This window comes from Eleutherodactylus coqui, chromosome 3 (assembly GCF_035609145.1).
Source record: "Eleutherodactylus coqui strain aEleCoq1 chromosome 3, aEleCoq1.hap1, whole genome shotgun sequence".
Taxonomy (NCBI): Eukaryota; Metazoa; Chordata; class Amphibia; order Anura; family Eleutherodactylidae; genus Eleutherodactylus; species Eleutherodactylus coqui.
The window spans coordinates 300659280-300677972 of NC_089839.1; the positions used below are offsets into that span (position 1 = coordinate 300659280).

General features: G+C 33.7%; 1 long non-coding RNA gene across 3 annotated transcripts in view; it reads right to left on the bottom strand.

The window, feature by feature from the left end:
• Positions 1-1406, bottom strand: part of LOC136620054 (uncharacterized) — a 101646-nt gene extending 100240 nt beyond the window's left edge. For 2 of the 3 annotated variants that reach the window (XR_010791120.1, XR_010791119.1), the window contains exons 1-2: positions 1346-1406; positions 1218-1266 (exon numbers count right to left, since the gene is read on the bottom strand). This is a non-coding gene — a long non-coding RNA (uncharacterized lncRNA). Of the gene's footprint in view, positions 1-1217 lie in introns of all 3 variants that reach the window. The other variant, XR_010791118.1, reaches the window with a different exon arrangement.
• Positions 1407-18693: the final 17287 nt, after the last annotated feature.

Consider the following 18693-nt stretch of genomic DNA (forward strand, 5'->3'; position numbering starts at 1 on the left):
TGAAAGTACGAGGTATTGGTTTGTGGATTGGCAAAGTCACTTAAGTCCACATGCCACTACAAGGCTCCTCGTTGTCTTGTGGGTTCCTACACTAGCAAGACAACTAACCCCAAGCTGCAGGGAGAATGGCAAAACCCTGCCTGTAAGCAAGGTGATCGCCTCGATAAAGGTGGCCCCGCGCTGGGACCTCAGACCTCACTATCCCTGAAGGAGTAATAAACAGCACACAGACAGAACCAGACGGAGCTGGCAGCAGACAGATGCAGGAAAGAGTGGAGGCAAACTAACATGAAAGTGACAGAAAATAAACTAAAGAACAGACGCAGATATGCAGGAAGCCTCATACAGGACAGAAGGTCAGGAAACAGACCCGAGACAGAGAGGCAGACAGAATACAATCAGCTATAGCAAGTATGCAGGAAAACAGAACCAACCAGGCAGAGGGTGGATATTTATCTGCAAACAGACCAGTGGTGATTGGCTAGCAGGAGAGCACCACACCCAGCCAGCTTAATCATTCCACACCTGTGGGGTTGTGCTGCTAGAAACCTATGTAATACAACAGATCCCACCAGCACAACCCTTACATGTTTGCAACCCTGCTGTATGAATACCGTGTATTACTGAGGGCTAATATTTTACACCTGTAAGTTTTTTTATGCCCTTTATCATCCTACCAAATTTCATGAAATCCTGAGACCGTCGGGTTGAAAAGTTCGTTATTTTGTGAGGATTTGCCTAAAATTCACCACTAGAGGGAGAGACTTCTACATTGTAGTCAGTAATAAAGTATGCAGTAGGCTCATGAGCTCCCTCTAGTGGTGGCTTCAAAAAACCAGAATTGTATTATTTTCCTAAGTCTACACAGGGGATTTGGCCTTTTACTTTAAGCATTTTTTGAATATGTAAAACTATTATTAGAGAGCGAGGTCTCACTATCCAGAACAGCTTTATATTTATGCAGAGACTATAAGGATCTGTATATTTTGCTGCTTAGCATTTTAAACACAAACCGCATTTTTACCGCTTGTGTACTTACAGGACATTGATTTATTTTCTACCTATGTACAAGACTGGAGAACACATCAGTGCAAACACATAATGTACAATTATGAATGCAAACAGGGAAATCTGCTGAATAGCAGGCACTGCCATAAACAAATATTATGCAAATTGCACCATAGGAATATTCCCGCACATGGGCATTGATTAAATACCTTGTTGCTTCCTTCTAATGAGCGCTAGAGGCGTGGGAAAATCTTCTGCCTAAAAGATTATGAAAAAGAAACAACAATCCTAGTGAACAATTTGTCTATGCAGGTAGTTAACAAATCCTTCATCATACCTGTCAACCCCATGTAAAGCCCAAACTGCAAACCTCACAGGTGGATTCATCTGGATGTCTCTGTGTGAAGAACAAATGCAGGGGAGTAATTGGATTTCATACATTTTACCTAAAGCTGAAGAGAAGTTACATTTAGTAAAATCCTGCTGCTTGCGTCTCCTCCTCATCCTCGATCAGCTGGGGCTGCATCGCACGTGTCAGCCGCGAATCACAACTAAACTCCCATGAGACTGTTCATACAATAAGTGCATGAGAAGAGGAGTAGAGGAGAAGAGGCGGCAATTGTCTCCTAGATGTTGTCATGTATTTTCTTATAAGATGTGAAATTTGTTTATTCTACCTGACATCTATTTATCAATAATATCCAAATATATGTACTGTATAGTATCTCTATATCCCATATCTATCTATCTATTAGAGATGAGCGAGCACGCTCGGATAAGGCAGTTACATGAGCGAGCATCGTTCTTCTCGAGTATTTGCATTCTCGTCTGAGCAGGCTCAGGGGGGGTGAGCAGGGGAGAAATCTTTCTCACTCTGCCCCCTGCCCCCCCCCCCCCCCGAGCCTGCTTGGACGAGAATGCAGTTACTCGAGAAGAGCGATGCTTGCTTGAGTAATTGCCTAAGGCCGCCTGCAGACGAGCGGAAATCCCGCGGCGGGATTTCCCGCGGGATTTCCGCTGCTCAAAGCCTGCATAGGATTGCGTTAACAAACGCAATCCTATGCAGACGGCCGCGGTTTGGCCACGCGAAATCTCGCGCGGCAAACAAACCGCGGCATGTCCTATTTTTGTGCGGGGCTCGCAGAGGCGGCCTAATCCGAGCATGCTCGCTCATCTCTACTATCTATCTACCTCATATCTACCTATCTCTCTATTTCATATCTATCTCATATCTATCTAGCTATAGTTTTGAAATCTATGTATATTATCCATCTCTCTCATATCTATCTATCTATCTATCTATCTATCTATCTATCTATCTCATATCTATCTATCTATCCATCTCCTATCTATCTATCTATCTATCTATCTATCTCATATCTATCTATCTCATAATTATCTATCTATCTATCTATCTCCTATCTATCTATCTATCCATCTCCTATCTATCTATCTATCTATCTCATATCTATCTCATATCTATCTATCTATCTATCTCATATCTATCTATCTATCTCCTATCTATCTATCTATCTATCTATCTATCTATCTATCTATCTATCTCCTATCTATCTATCTATCTATCTATCTATCTCCTATCTATCTATCTATCTCCTATCTATCTATCTATCTATCTATCTATCTATCTATCTCCTATCTATCTATCTATCTATCTCATATCTATCTATCTCATATCTATCTATCTATCTCATATCTATCTATCTCATAATTATCTATCTATCTATCCATCTCCTATCTATCTATCTATCTATCTCCTATCTATCTATCTATCTATCTATCTATCTATCTATCTATCTATCTATCTATCTATCTATCTCCTATCTATCTATCTCCTATCTATCTATCTAGCTCATATCTATCTATCTAGCTCACATGTATCTATCTCACATCTATCTATCTATCTATCTATCTCACATCTATCTATCTCATATCTATCTATCTATCTATCTATCTATCTCATATCTATCTATCTCAAATCTATCTATCTATTTCATATCTATCTATCTATCTCATATCTATCTATCTATCTATCTATCTATCTATCTATCTATCTCATATCTATCTATATCTATCTCATATCTATCTATCTATCTCATATCTATCTATATCTATCTCATATCTATCTATCTATCTATCTATCTATTTATCTCATATCCATCTATCTATCTATCTATCTATCTATCTATCTATCTATCCACCTCCTATCTATCTATCTCATATCTATCTATCTCAAATCTATCTATCTATTTATCTCATATCTATCTATCTATCTATCTATCTATCTATCTATCTATCTATCTATCTATCTACCTCCTATCTATCTATCTCATATCTATCTATCTCAAATCTATCTATCTATCTATCTATCTATCTATCTATCCACCTCCTATCTATCTATCTCATATCTATCTATCTCATATCTATCTATCTATCTATCTATCTATCTCACATCTATCTATATCTATCTATCTATCTATCTCATATCTATCTATCTCAAATCTATCTATCTATCTATCTCATATCTATCTATCTATCTCATATCTATCTATCTATCTCATATCTATCTATATCTATCTCATATCTATCTATCTATATCTATCTCATATCTATCTATCTATATCTATCTCATATCTATCTATCTATCTATCTATTTATCTCATATCTATCTATCTATCTATCTATCTATCTATCTATCTATCTATCTATCTATCCACCTCCTATCTATCTATCTCATATCTATCTATCTCAAATCTATCTATCTATCTATCTATCTATCTCACATCTATCTATATCTATCTATCTATCTAACTCATATCTATCTATCTATATCTATCTCATATCTAGCTATCTATATCTATCTCATATCTATCTATCTATCTCTCTCTCTCTCTCATATCCATCTCTATCATATCAATCTGTCTCATATCTATCTATCTATCTATCTATCTCCTATCTATCTCATATCTATCTATCTCTCTATCTATCTATCTATCTATCTATCTATTTATCTATCTATCTATCTATCTATCTATCTATCTATCCATCTCCTATCTATCTATCTCATATCTATCTATCTATCTCCTATCTATCTATCTATCTATCTCCTATCTATCTATCTATCTCCTATCTATCTATCTATCTATCTCCTATCTATCTCCTATCTATCTATCTATCTATCTCCTATCTATCTATCTATCTCATATCTATCTATCTATCTATCTCATAACTATCTATCTCATATCTATCTATCTATCTATCTATCTCATATCTATCTATCTCATATTTATCTATTTCTCTATCTATCCATCTCCTATCTATCTATCTATCTCCTATCTATCTATCTATCTATCTATCTCCTATCTATCTATCTATCTATCTATCTATCTATCTATCTATCTCATATCTATCTATCTATCTCACATGTATCTATCTCACATCTATCTATCTATCTATCTATCTATCTATCTATCTATCTCACATCTATCTATCTCATATCTATCTATCTATCTATTTATCTCATATCCATCTATCTATCTATCTATCTATCCACCTCCTATCTATCTATCTCATATCTATCTATCTCAAATCTATCTATCTATCTATCTCATATCTATCTATCTATCTATCTATCTATCTATCTATCTATCTATCTATCTATCTATCTCACATCTATCTATATCTATCTATCTATCTATCTATCTCATATCTATCTATCTATCTCATATCTATCTATCTATCTATCTATCTATCTCATATCTATCTATCTATCTCATTTCTATCTATCTCATATCTATCTATCTCATATCTATCTATCTATCTATCTATCTCATATCTATCTATCTATCTATCTATCTATCTCATATCTATCTATCTCAAATCTATCTATCTATCTATTTATCTCATATCTATCTATCTATCTATCTATCTCATATCTATCTATCTCATATCTATCTATCTATCTATCTCATATCTATCTATCTATATCTATCTCATATCTATCTATCTATCTCATATCTATCTATCTATCTATATCTATCTCATATCTATCTATCTATATCTATCTCATATCTATCTATCTATCTATTTATCTCATATCTATCTATCTATCTATCTATCTATCCACCTCCTATCTATCTATCTATCTCATATCTATCTATCTCATATCTATATCTATCTATCTATCTATCTCATATCTATCTATCTATCTCATATCTATCTATCTATCTATCTATCTCATATCTATCTATCTATCTCATTTCTATCTATCTCATATCTATCTATCTCATATCTATCTATCTATCTATCTCATATCTATCTATCTATCTCATATCTATCTATCTCAAATCTATCTATCTATCTATTTATCTCATATCTATCTATCTATCTATCTATCTATCTATCTATCTATCTACCTCCTATCTATCTATCTCATATCTATCTATCTCAAATCTATCTATATCTATCTATCTATCTATCTCATATCTATCTATCTCAAATCTATCTATCTATCTATCTCATATCTATCTATCTATCTCATATCTATCTATCTATCTCATATCTATCTATATCAATCTCATATCTATCTATCTATCTATCTATCTCATATCTATCTATCTATATCTATCTCATATCTATCTATCTATATCTATCTCATATCTATCTATCTATCTATCTATTTATCTCATATCCATCTATCTATCTATCTATCTATCCATCTATCCACCTCCTATCTATCTATCTCATATCTATCTATCTCAAATCTATCTATCTATCTATCTATCTATCTCACATCTATCTATATCTATCTATCTATCTAACTCATATCTATCTATCTATATCTATCTCATATCTATCTATCTATATCTATCTCATATCTATCTATCTATCTATCTATCTATCTATCTATGTCTCTCTCTCTCTCATATCCATCTCTCTCATATCAATCTGTCTCATATCTATCTATCTATCTATCTCCTATCTATCTCATATCTATCTATCTCATATCTATCTATCTATCTATCTATCTATCTATCCATCTCCTATCTATCTATCTATCTCATATCTATCTCTTATCTATCTATCTATCTATCTCCTATCTATCTATCTATCTATCTATCTATCTCCTATCTATCTATCTATCTATCTATCTATCTATCTCCTATCTATCTATCTATCTATCTATCTATCTATCTCCTATCTATCTATCTATCTATCTCCTATCTATCTATCTATCTATCTATCTATCTATCTCCTATCTATCTATCTATCTCATATCTATCTATCTATCTATCTCATAACTATCTATCTCATATCTATCTATCTATCTATCTATCTATCTCATATCTATCTATCTCATATTTATCTATCTCTCTATCTATCCATCTCCTATCTATCTATCTATCTCCTATCTATCTATCTATCTATCTATCTATCTATCTATCTATCTATCTCCTATCTATCTATCTATCTATCTATCTATCTATCTATCTATCTATCTATCTCATATCTATCTATCTCACATGTATCTATCTCACATCTATCTATCTATCTATCTCACATCTATCTATCTCATATCTATCTATCTATCTATTTATCTCATATCCATCTATCTATCTATCTATCCACCTCCTATCTATCTATCTCATATCTATCTATCTCAAATCTATCTATCTATCTATCTATCTCATATCTATCTATCTATCTCACATCTATCTATATCTATCTATCTATCTATCTATCTATCTCATATCTATCTATCTATCTCATATCTATCTATCTTATATCTATCTATCTATCTATCTATCTATCTATCTCATATCTATCTATCTCATATCTATCTATCTATCTATCTATCTATCTATCTATCTCATATCTATCTATCTATATCTATCTCATATCTATCTATCTATATCTATCTCATATCTATCTATCTATCTATCTCATATCTATCTATCTATCTATCTATCTATCTATATCTATCTCATATCTATCTATCTATCTATCTATATCTATCTCATATCTATCTATCTATTTATCTCATATCCATCTATCTATCTATCTATCTATCCACCTCCTATCTATCTATCTATCTCATATCTATCTATCTCACATCTATCTATATCTATCTATCTATCTATCTCATATCTATCTATCTATCTATCTCATATCTATCTATCTATCTCATTTCTATCTATCTCATTTCTATCTATCTCATATCTATCTATCTCATATCTATCTATCTATCTATCTATCTCATATCTATCTATCTATCTATCTCATATCTATCTATCTATCTATCTATCTCATATCTATCTATATCTATCTCATATCTATCTATCTCATATCTATCTATCTATATCTATCTCATATCTATCTATCTATATCTATCTCATATCTATCTATCTATATCTATCTCATATCTATCTATCTATCTCCTATCTATCTATCTATCTATCTCCTATCTATCTATCTATCTCCTATCTATCTATCTATCTATCTCCTATCTATCTCCTATCTATCTATCTATCTATCTCCTATCTATCTATCTATCTCATATCTATCTATCTATCTATCTCATAACTATCTATCTCATATCTATCTATCTATCTATCTATCTATCTATCTATCTCATATCTATCTATCTCATATTTATCTATTTCTCTATCTATCCATCTCCTATCTATCTATCTATCTCCTATCTATCTATCTATCTATCTATCTCCTATCTATCTATCTATCTATCTATCTATCTATCTATCTATCTATCTATCTCATATCTATCTATCTATCTCACATGTATCTATCTCACATCTATCTATCTATCTATCTATCTATCTCACATCTATCTATCTCATATCTATCTATCTATCTATTTATCTCATATCCATCTATCTATCTATCTATCTATCCACCTCCTATCTATCTATCTCATATCTATCTATCTCAAATCTATCTATCTATCTATCTCATATCTATCTATCTATCTATCTATCTATCTATCTATCTATCTATCTATCTATCTCACATCTATCTATATCTATCTATCTATCTATCTATCTCATATCTATCTATCTATCTCATATCTATCTATCTATCTATCTATCTATCTCATATCTATCTATCTATCTCATTTCTATCTATCTCATATCTATCTATCTCATATCTATCTATCTATCTATCTATCTCATATCTATCTATCTATCTATCTATCTATCTCATATCTATCTATCTCAAATCTATCTATCTATCTATTTATCTCATATCTATCTATCTATCTATCTATCTCATATCTATCTATCTCATATCTATCTATCTATCTATCTCATATCTATCTATCTATATCTATCTCATATCTATCTATCTATCTCATATCTATCTATCTATCTATCTATATCTATCTCATATCTATCTATCTATATCTATCTCATATCTATCTATCTATCTATTTATCTCATATCTATCTATCTATCTATCTATCTATCTATCCACCTCCTATCTATCTATCTATCTCATATCTATCTATCTCATATCTATATCTATCTATCTATCTATCTATCTCATATCTATCTATCTATCTCATATCTATCTATCTATCTATCTATCTCATATCTATCTATCTATCTCATTTCTATCTATCTCATATCTATCTATCTCATATCTATCTATCTATCTATCTCATATCTATCTATCTATCTCATATCTATCTATCTCAAATCTATCTATCTATCTATTTATCTCATATCTATCTATCTATCTATCTATCTATCTATCTATCTATCTATCTATCTACCTCCTATCTATCTATCTCATATCTATCTATCTCAAATCTATCTATATCTATCTATCTATCTATCTCATATCTATCTATCTCAAATCTATCTATCTATCTATCTCATATCTATCTATCTATCTCATATCTATCTATCTATCTCATATCTATCTATATCAATCTCATATCTATCTATCTATCTATCTATCTCATATCTATCTATCTATATCTATCTCATATCTATCTATCTATATCTATCTCATATCTATCTATCTATCTATCTATCTATTTATCTCATATCCATCTATCTATCTATCTATCTATCCATCTATCCACCTCCTATCTATCTATCTCATATCTATCTATCTCAAATCTATCTATCTATCTATCTATCTATCTCACATCTATCTATATCTATCTATCTATCTAACTCATATCTATCTATCTATATCTATCTCATATCTATCTATCTATATCTATCTCATATCTATCTATCTATCTATCTATCTATCTATCTATCTATGTCTCTCTCTCTCTCATATCCATCTCTCTCATATCAATCTGTCTCATATCTATCTATCTATCTATCTCCTATCTATCTCATATCTATCTATCTCATATCTATCTATCTATCTATCTATCTATCCATCTCCTATCTATCTATCTATCTCATATCTATCTCTTATCTATCTATCTATCTATCTCCTATCTATCTATCTATCTATCTATCTATCTATCTATCTATCTATCTCCTATCTATCTATCTATCTATCTATCTATCTATCTATCTCCTATCTATCTATCTATCTATCTATCTATCTATCTCCTATCTATCTATCTATCTATCTCCTATCTATCTATCTATCTATCTATCTATCTCCTATCTATCTATCTATCTCATATCTATCTATCTATCTATCTATCTCATAACTATCTATCTCATATCTATCTATCTATCTATCTATCTATCTCATATCTATCTATCTCATATTTATCTATCTCTCTATCTATCCATCTCCTATCTATCTATCTATCTATCTCCTATCTATCTATCTATCTATCTATCTATCTATCTATCTATCTATCTCCTATCTATCTATCTATCTATCTATCTATCTATCTATCTCATATCTATCTATCTCACATGTATCTATCTCACATCTATCTATCTATCTATCTCACATCTATCTATCTCATATCTATCTATCTATCTATTTATCTCATATCCATCTATCTATCTATCTATCCACCTCCTATCTATCTATCTCATATCTATCTATCTCAAATCTATCTATCTATCTATCTATCTCATATCTATCTATCTATCTCACATCTATCTATATCTATCTATCTATCTATCTATCTATCTCATATCTATCTATCTATCTCATATCTATCTATCTTATATCTATCTATCTATCTATCTATCTATCTATCTCATATCTATCTATCTCATATCTATCTATCTATCTATCTATCTATCTATCTATCTCATATCTATCTATCTATATCTATCTCATATCTATCTATCTATATCTATCTCATATCTATCTATCTATCTATCTCATATCTATCTATCTATCTATCTATCTATCTATATCTATCTCATATCTATCTATCTATCTATCTATATCTATCTCATATCTATCTATCTATTTATCTCATATCCATCTATCTATCTATCTATCTATCCACCTCCTATCTATCTATCTATCTCATATCTATCTATCTCACATCTATCTATATCTATCTATCTATCTATCTCATATCTATCTATCTATCTATCTCATATCTATCTATCTATCTCATTTCTATCTATCTCATTTCTATCTATCTCATATCTATCTATCTCATATCTATCTATCTATCTATCTATCTCATATCTATCTATCTATCTATCTCATATCTATCTATCTATCTATCTATCTCATATCTATCTATATCTATCTCATATCTATCTATCTCATATCTATCTATCTATATCTATCTCATATCTATCTATCTATATCTATCTCATATCTATCTATCTATATCTATCTCATATCTATCTATCTATCTATCTATCTATCTATCTCTCTCTCTCATATCCATCTCTCTCATATCAATCTGTCTCATATCTATCTATCTATCTATCTATCTATCTATCTATCTATCTATCTATCTATCTATCTATCTCTCTTTCTCATATCCATCTCTCTCATATCAATCTGTCTCATATCTATCTATAAATCTATCTATATCTATGTCATATCTATCCTTCTATCTATAACTCTATCTATACTACATCTATTTATTGCTCCAATATTTCAAATCTATCCTTCTACAAAATTAATAACATCACTCGGAATCCAAAGATATGCTCAAATATTGAATATATGGGTTATTTTACATTTACTATGCTTAAACAGTAAATAGGGGGGTCTTAGTACACACTTTGATCAAACAATGTAAGTTTACCTATGCCGGAAGGTGATCTCATACAGATGGGACCTTCCACTAACAGCCTTAACTCTCACTTGGGCTTCGACTAACAAAATGAAGTCAAAGATGGTAATATTACTTTTACACGAGACAACTGTAGGGTGCAGAGGCGCCTGACAGATGTCCCACCGACTACTGCGCAAAAATAATTGCTGTGCTATACACAAAAGCGATAGTCGTTCAAGGGAATGGAGGCATAGCGGGCCGGGGATCGTTTCGGCCACCCGCCTCAATTCACAGTAAACAGGCAGCATTGAGCAGCAGATTTACAGATGAAAATACCTCTTTAAATCTACAAGTGAAAGAAAGTATCACTCGTAAGTGCACCTGACCAGACCCTACATGACCAGACTCGTAAGTGTACCTGACCGGACCGTACATGACCAGACTCGTAAGTGTACCTGACCGGACCGTACATGACCAGACTCGTAAGTGTACCTGACCGGACAGTACATGACCAGACTCGTAAGTGTGCCTGACCAGACCCTACATGACCAGACTCGTAATTGTGCATGACCGGACCATACATGACCAGACTCGTAAGTGTACCTGACCGGACCGTACATGACCAGACTCGTAAGTGTACCTGACCGGACCGTACATGACCAGACTCGTAAGTGTACCTGACCGGACCGTACATGACCAGACTCGTAAGTGTACCTGACTGGACCGTACATGACCAGACTCGTAAGTGTACCTGACCGGACCGTACATGACCAGAATCGTAAGTGTACCTGACCGGACCGTACATCACCAGACTCGTAAGTGTACCTGACCGGACCGTACATGACCAGACTCGTAAATGTACCTGACCGGACCCTACATGACCAGACTCGTAAGTGTACCTGGCCGGACCGTACATGACCAGAATCGTAAGTGTACCTGGCCGGACCGTACATGACCAGAATCGTAAGTATACCTGACCGGACAGTACATGACCAGAATCGTAAGTGTACCTGACCGGACCGTACATGACCAGAATCGTAAGTGTACCTGACTGGACCGTACATGAGCAGAATCGTAAGTGTACCTGACTGGAACGTACATGACCAGACTCGTAAGTGTACCTGAACGGACCGTACATGATCAGACTCGTAAGTGTACCTGACCGGATCGTACATGACCAGAATCGTAAGTGTACCTGACCGGACCGTACATGACCAGAATCGTAAGTGTACCTGACCGGACCCTACATAACCAGACTCGTAAGTGTACCTGACCGGACCCTACATGACCAGAATCGTAAGTGTACGTGACCGGACCGTGCATGACCAGAATCGTAAGTGTACCTGACCGGACCGTACATGACCGGAATCGTAAGTGTACCTGACCGGACCGTACATGACCAGACTCGTAAGTGTACCTGACCGGACCGTACATGACCAGACTCGTAAGTGTACCTGACCGGACCGTACATGACCAGACTCGTAAGTGTACCTGACCGGACCGTACATGACCAGACTCGTAAGTGTACCTGACCGGACAGTACATGACCAGACTCGTAAATGTACCTGACCGGACCGTACATGACCAGACTCGTAAGTGTACCTGACCGGACCCTACATGACCAGACTCGTAAGTGTACGTGACCGGACCGTGCATGACCAGAATCGTAAGTGTAGCTGACCAGACCGTACATGACCAGAATCGTAAGTGTACTTGACCGGACCGTACATGACCAGAATCGTAAGTGTACCTGACCGGACCGAACATGAACAGAATCGTAACTGTACCTGACCGGACCGTACATGACCAGAATCGTAAGTATACCTGACCGGACAGTACATGACTAGAATCGTAAGTGTACCTGACCGGACCGTACATGACCAGAATCGTAAGTGTACCTGGCCGGACCGTACATGACCAGAATCGTAAGTGTACTTGACCAGACCGCTCACCTAACAGTCAATAACACAATAATGTAGGTTTTTAGGTCAATCTATACGGAGGACTTTACCTAATGATTTGTATAATCAATGCCTGTTACTGTCCACAGAAGGATTTGTCAAATTCTTCTCTCTTTTTCTCCATCAGGATATTCCAACTTAGATACATGATACAAGAGAAGTTTCTGACCCGAGCTGCATAATTTATTTCACAGTAGGAAAAACATTAAGAGAGTTATAACTGTAGGAGCCCAGGAGTTACACTAAAAGGGCAATCATTAATTATCTCCAAATGCACTACTAAACAATGCATTCAGATCAAGCAGCCACAAAGGGTTAATCAAATATTAATGACCACTTATCTGTATGTTTGTGTGTGAGTGTTTCTTATGCTCCACCCCCTGCTGATGTCATCTCTCTGCCCCCTGGTGACGCCTTTGTAGGTCCTACAACATATATAAAACAAAGAGTCTGACCTACAGAAGAACAACACAGTTAGGGCTCTTGGAAGGGGAGGGCAAGCATAACAAAATGAGAATACAACGAAGCCGTTATTATTTCAGAAGACACAACTCAGTCCTGGCAGAATACACTGACCTACCACCACCACAGAGATCCAGAGGGCTGAAGGACCTGTGGGGATGTCACTGCTGTGGGTGGAGCCAAGCTGTGTGTGTGATGTGTGGTAATCAAGTTGCTGTGTGTGTGTTGTGTGGGGATCATAATGCATGGACCATGTAGCAGAGCTGTGTGGCGCATTGTGCCACCAGAAACACTGGTACTATGATTTCCTACACAACTTAGCAGTCGAGGCAGAACACACTGACCTACCACAACCACAGAAATACGGTTGGCTGAAGGACCTGCGGTGACATCACTGCTGCGGGAGGAGCCGAGCTGTGTTTGTCTTGTGTGGTAATCAAGCTACTGTGAGTGTGTGTGCCACCAGACACACTGGGACTATAATGTCCTAATAATTACTAGTTGTACTCTTATACATAGAGAGCAGTATTAAAGCAATGCCATCCTTGTACATAAAGGGCAGTATTCTAGTAGTTATATTCTTGTACATAGGCGGCAGTATTATAGTAGTTATATTCTTGTACATAGGGGGCAGTATTATAGTAGTTATATTCTTGTACATAGGGGGCAGTATTATAGTAGTTATATTCTTGTACATAGGGGGCAGTATTATAGTAGTTATATTCTTGTACATAGGCGGCAGTATTATAGTAGTTATATTCTTGTACATAGGGGGCAGTATTATAGTAGTTATATTCTTGTACATAGGGGGCAGTATTATAGTAGTTATATTCTTGTACATAGGAGCAGTATTATAGCAGTTATATTCTTGTACATAGGGGGCAGTATTATAGTAGTTATATTCTTGTACATAGGGGGCAGTATTATAGTATTTATATTCTTGTACACAGGAGGCAGTATTATAGTAGTTATATTCTTGTACATAGGAGCAGTATTATAGTAGTTATATTCTTGTACATAGGAGGCAGTATTAAAGTAGTTATATTCTGGTACATGGGGGGCAGTATTATAGTAGTTATATTCTTGTACATAGGAGGCAGTATTATAGTATTTATATTCTTGTACATAGGAGGCAGTATTATAGTACTTATATTCTTCTACATAAGCGGCAGTATTATAGTAGTTATATTCTTGAACATAGGGGGCAGTATTATAGAAGTTATATTCTTGTACATAGGGGGGAGTATAATAGTAGTTATATTCTTGTACATAGGGGCAGTATTACAAAAGTTATATTCTTGTACATAGGGGGCAGTATTATAGTAGTTATATTCTTGCACATAGGGGGCAGTATTATAGTAGTTATGTTCTTGTAAATAGGGGCAGTATTATAGTACTTATATTCTTCTACATAAGCGGCAGTATTATAGTAGTTATATTCTTGAACATAGGGGCAGTATTATAGAAGTTATATTCTTGCACATAGGGGGGCGTATAATAGTAGTTATATTCTTGTACATAGGGGCAGTATTACAAAAGTTATATTCTTGTACATAGGGGACAGTATTATAGTAGTTATATTCTTGTACACAGGGGGCAGTATTATAGTAGTTATATTCTTGTACATAGGGGGCAGTATTATAGTAGTTATATTCTTGTACATAGAGGCAGTATTATAGTAGTTATATTCTTGTACTTACGGGGCAGTATTATAGTAGTTATATTCTTGTACATAGGGGGCAGTATTATAGTAGTTATATTCTTTAACATAGGGGAAGTATTATAGTAGTTATATTCTTGTATAGAGGGAGCAGTATTATAGTAGTTATATTCTTGTACATAGGGGGCAGTATTATAGTAGTTATATTCTTGTACATAGGAGCAGTATTGTAATAGTTATATACTTGTACATAGGGTGCAGTATTATAATAGTTATATCCTTGTACATAGGAGCAGTATTATAATAGTTATATTCTTGTACATAAGAGGTAGTATTATAGTAGTTATATTCCTGTACATAGGAGCAGTATTAGAGTAGTTATATTCTTGTACATAGGAGCAGTATTATAGTAATTATATTCTTGTACATAGGGGGCAGTATTATAGTAGTTATATTCTTGTACATCGGAGGCAATATTATAGTAGTTATATTCTTGTACATAGGGGGCAGTATTGTAGTAGTTATATTCTTGTACATAGGGGGCAGTATTATAATAGTTATATTCTTGTACATAGGGGCAGTATTATAGAAGTTATATTCTTGTACATAGGGACAGTATAATAGTAATTATATTCTTGTACATAGGGGGTAGTATTATACTAGTTATATTCTTATACATAGGGGGCAGTATTATACTAGTTATATTCTTGTACATAGAGGCAGTATTATAGTAGTTATATTCTTGTACATAAGGGGAAGTATTATAGTAGTTATATTCTTGTACATAGGGGGCTGTATTATAGTAGCTATATTCTTGTACATAGGGGGCAGTATTATAGTAGTTATATTCCTGTACATAGGAGCAGTATTATAGTAATTATATTCTTGTACATAGGGGGCAGTATTATAGTAGTTATATTCTTGTACATAGGGGACAGTATTATAGTAGTTATATTCTTGTACATAGGGGGTAGTATTATAGTAGTTATAGTCTTATACATAGGGGCAGTATGATACTAGTTAGATTCTTGTACATAGAGGCAGTATTATAGTAGTTATATTCTTGTACATAAGGGGAAGTATTATAGTAGTTATATTCTTGTACATAGGGGGCAGTATTATAGTAGTTATATTCTTGTACATAGGGGGCAGTATTATAGTAGTTATATTCTTGTACATAGGGGGCAGTATTAGAGTAGTTATATTCTTGTACATAGGAGCAGTATTATAGTAATTATATTCTTGTACATAGGGGGCAGTAATATAGTAGTTATATTCTTGTACATAGGAGTCAATATTATAGTAGTTATATTATTGTACATAGGGGGGCAGTATTGTATTAGTTATATTCTTGTACATAAGGGGCAGTATTATAATAGTTATATTCTTGTACATAGGAGCAGTATTATAGTAGTTATATTCTTGTACATAGGGGCAGTATTATAGTAGTTATATTCTTGTACATAGGGGGCAGTATAATAGTGGTTATATTCTTGTACATAGGGGCAGTATTACAAAAGTTATATTCTTGTACATAGGGGACAGTATTATAGTAGTTATATTCTTGTACATAGGGGGTAGTATTATAGTAGTTATATTCTTATACATAGGGGGCAGTGTTATACTAGTTATATTCTTGTACATAGAGGCAGTATTATAGTAGTTATATTCTTGTACATAAGGGGTAGTATTATAGTAGTTATATTCTTGTACATAGAGTGTATTATAGTAGTTATATTCTTGTACATAGGGGGCAGTATTATAGTAGTTATATTCTTGTACATAAGGGGCAGTAATATAGTTGTTATATTCTTGTACATAGGGGGCAGTATTGTAGTAGTTATATTCTTGTACATAGGGGGCAGTATTGTAGTAGTTATATTCTTGTACATAGGGGGCAGTATTATAATAGTTTTATTCTTGTACAAAAGAGCAGTATTATAGAAGTTATATTCTTGTACATAGGGGCAGTATTTTAGTAGGTATATTCTTGTACATAGGGGGCAGTATAATAGTGGTTATATTCTTGTACATAGGGGCAGTATTACAAAAGTTATATTCTTGTACATAGGGGACAGTATTATAGTAGTTATATTCTTGTACATAGGGGGTAGTATTATAGTAGTTATATTCTTATACATAGGGGGCAGTGTTATACTAGTTATATTCTTGTACATAGAGGCAGTATTATAGTAGTTATATTCTTGTACATAAGGGGTAGTATTATAGTAGTTATATTCTTGTACATAGAGTGTATTATAGTAGTTATATTCTTGTACATAGGGGGCAGTATTATAGTAGTTATATTCTTGTACATAAGGGGCAGTAATATAGTTGTTATATTCTTGTACATAGGGGGCAGTATTGTAGTAGTTATATTCTTGTACATAGGGGGCAGTATTGTAGTAGTTATATTCTTGTACATAGGGGGCAGTATTATAATAGTTTTATTCTTGTACATAAGAGCAGTATTATAGTAGTTATATTCTTGTACATAGGGGCAGTATTATAGTAGGTATATTCTTGTACATAGGGGGCAGTATTATAGTAGTTATATTCTTGTACATAGAGGCAGTATTATAGTACTTATATTCTTGTACTTACGGGGCACTATTATAGTAGTTATATTCTTGTACATAGGGGGCAGTATTATAGTAGTTATATTCTTTAACATAGGGGAAGTATTATAGTAGTTATATTCTTGTATAGAGGGAGCAGTATTATAGTAGTTATATTCTTGTACATAGGGGGCAGTATTATAGTAGTTATATTCTTGTACATAGGAGCAGTATTGTAATAGTTATATACTTGTACATAGGGTGCAGTATTATAATAGTTATATCCTTGTACATAGGAGCAGTATTATAATAGTTATATTCTTGTACATAAGAGGTAGTATTATAGTAGTTATATTCCTGTACATGGGAGCAGTATTAGAGTAGTTATATTCTTGTACATAGGAGCAGTATTATAGTAATTATATTCTTGTACGTAGGGGGCAGTATTATAGTAGTTATATTCTTGTACATCGGAGGCAATATTGTAGTAGTTATATTCTTGTACATAGGGGGCAGTATTGTAGTAGTTATATTCTTGTACATAGGGGGCAGTATTATAATAGTTATATTCTTGTACATAGGGGCAGTATTATAGTAGTTATATTCTTGTACATAGGGACAGTATAATAGTAATTATATTCTTGTACATATGGGGTAGTATTATACTAGTTATATTCTTATACATAGGGGGCAGTATTATACTAGTTATATTCTTGTACATAGAGGCAGTATTATAGTAGTTATATTCTTGTACATAAGGGGAAGTATTATAGTAGTTATATTCTTGTACATAGGGGGCTGTATTATAGTAGCTATATTCTTGTACAT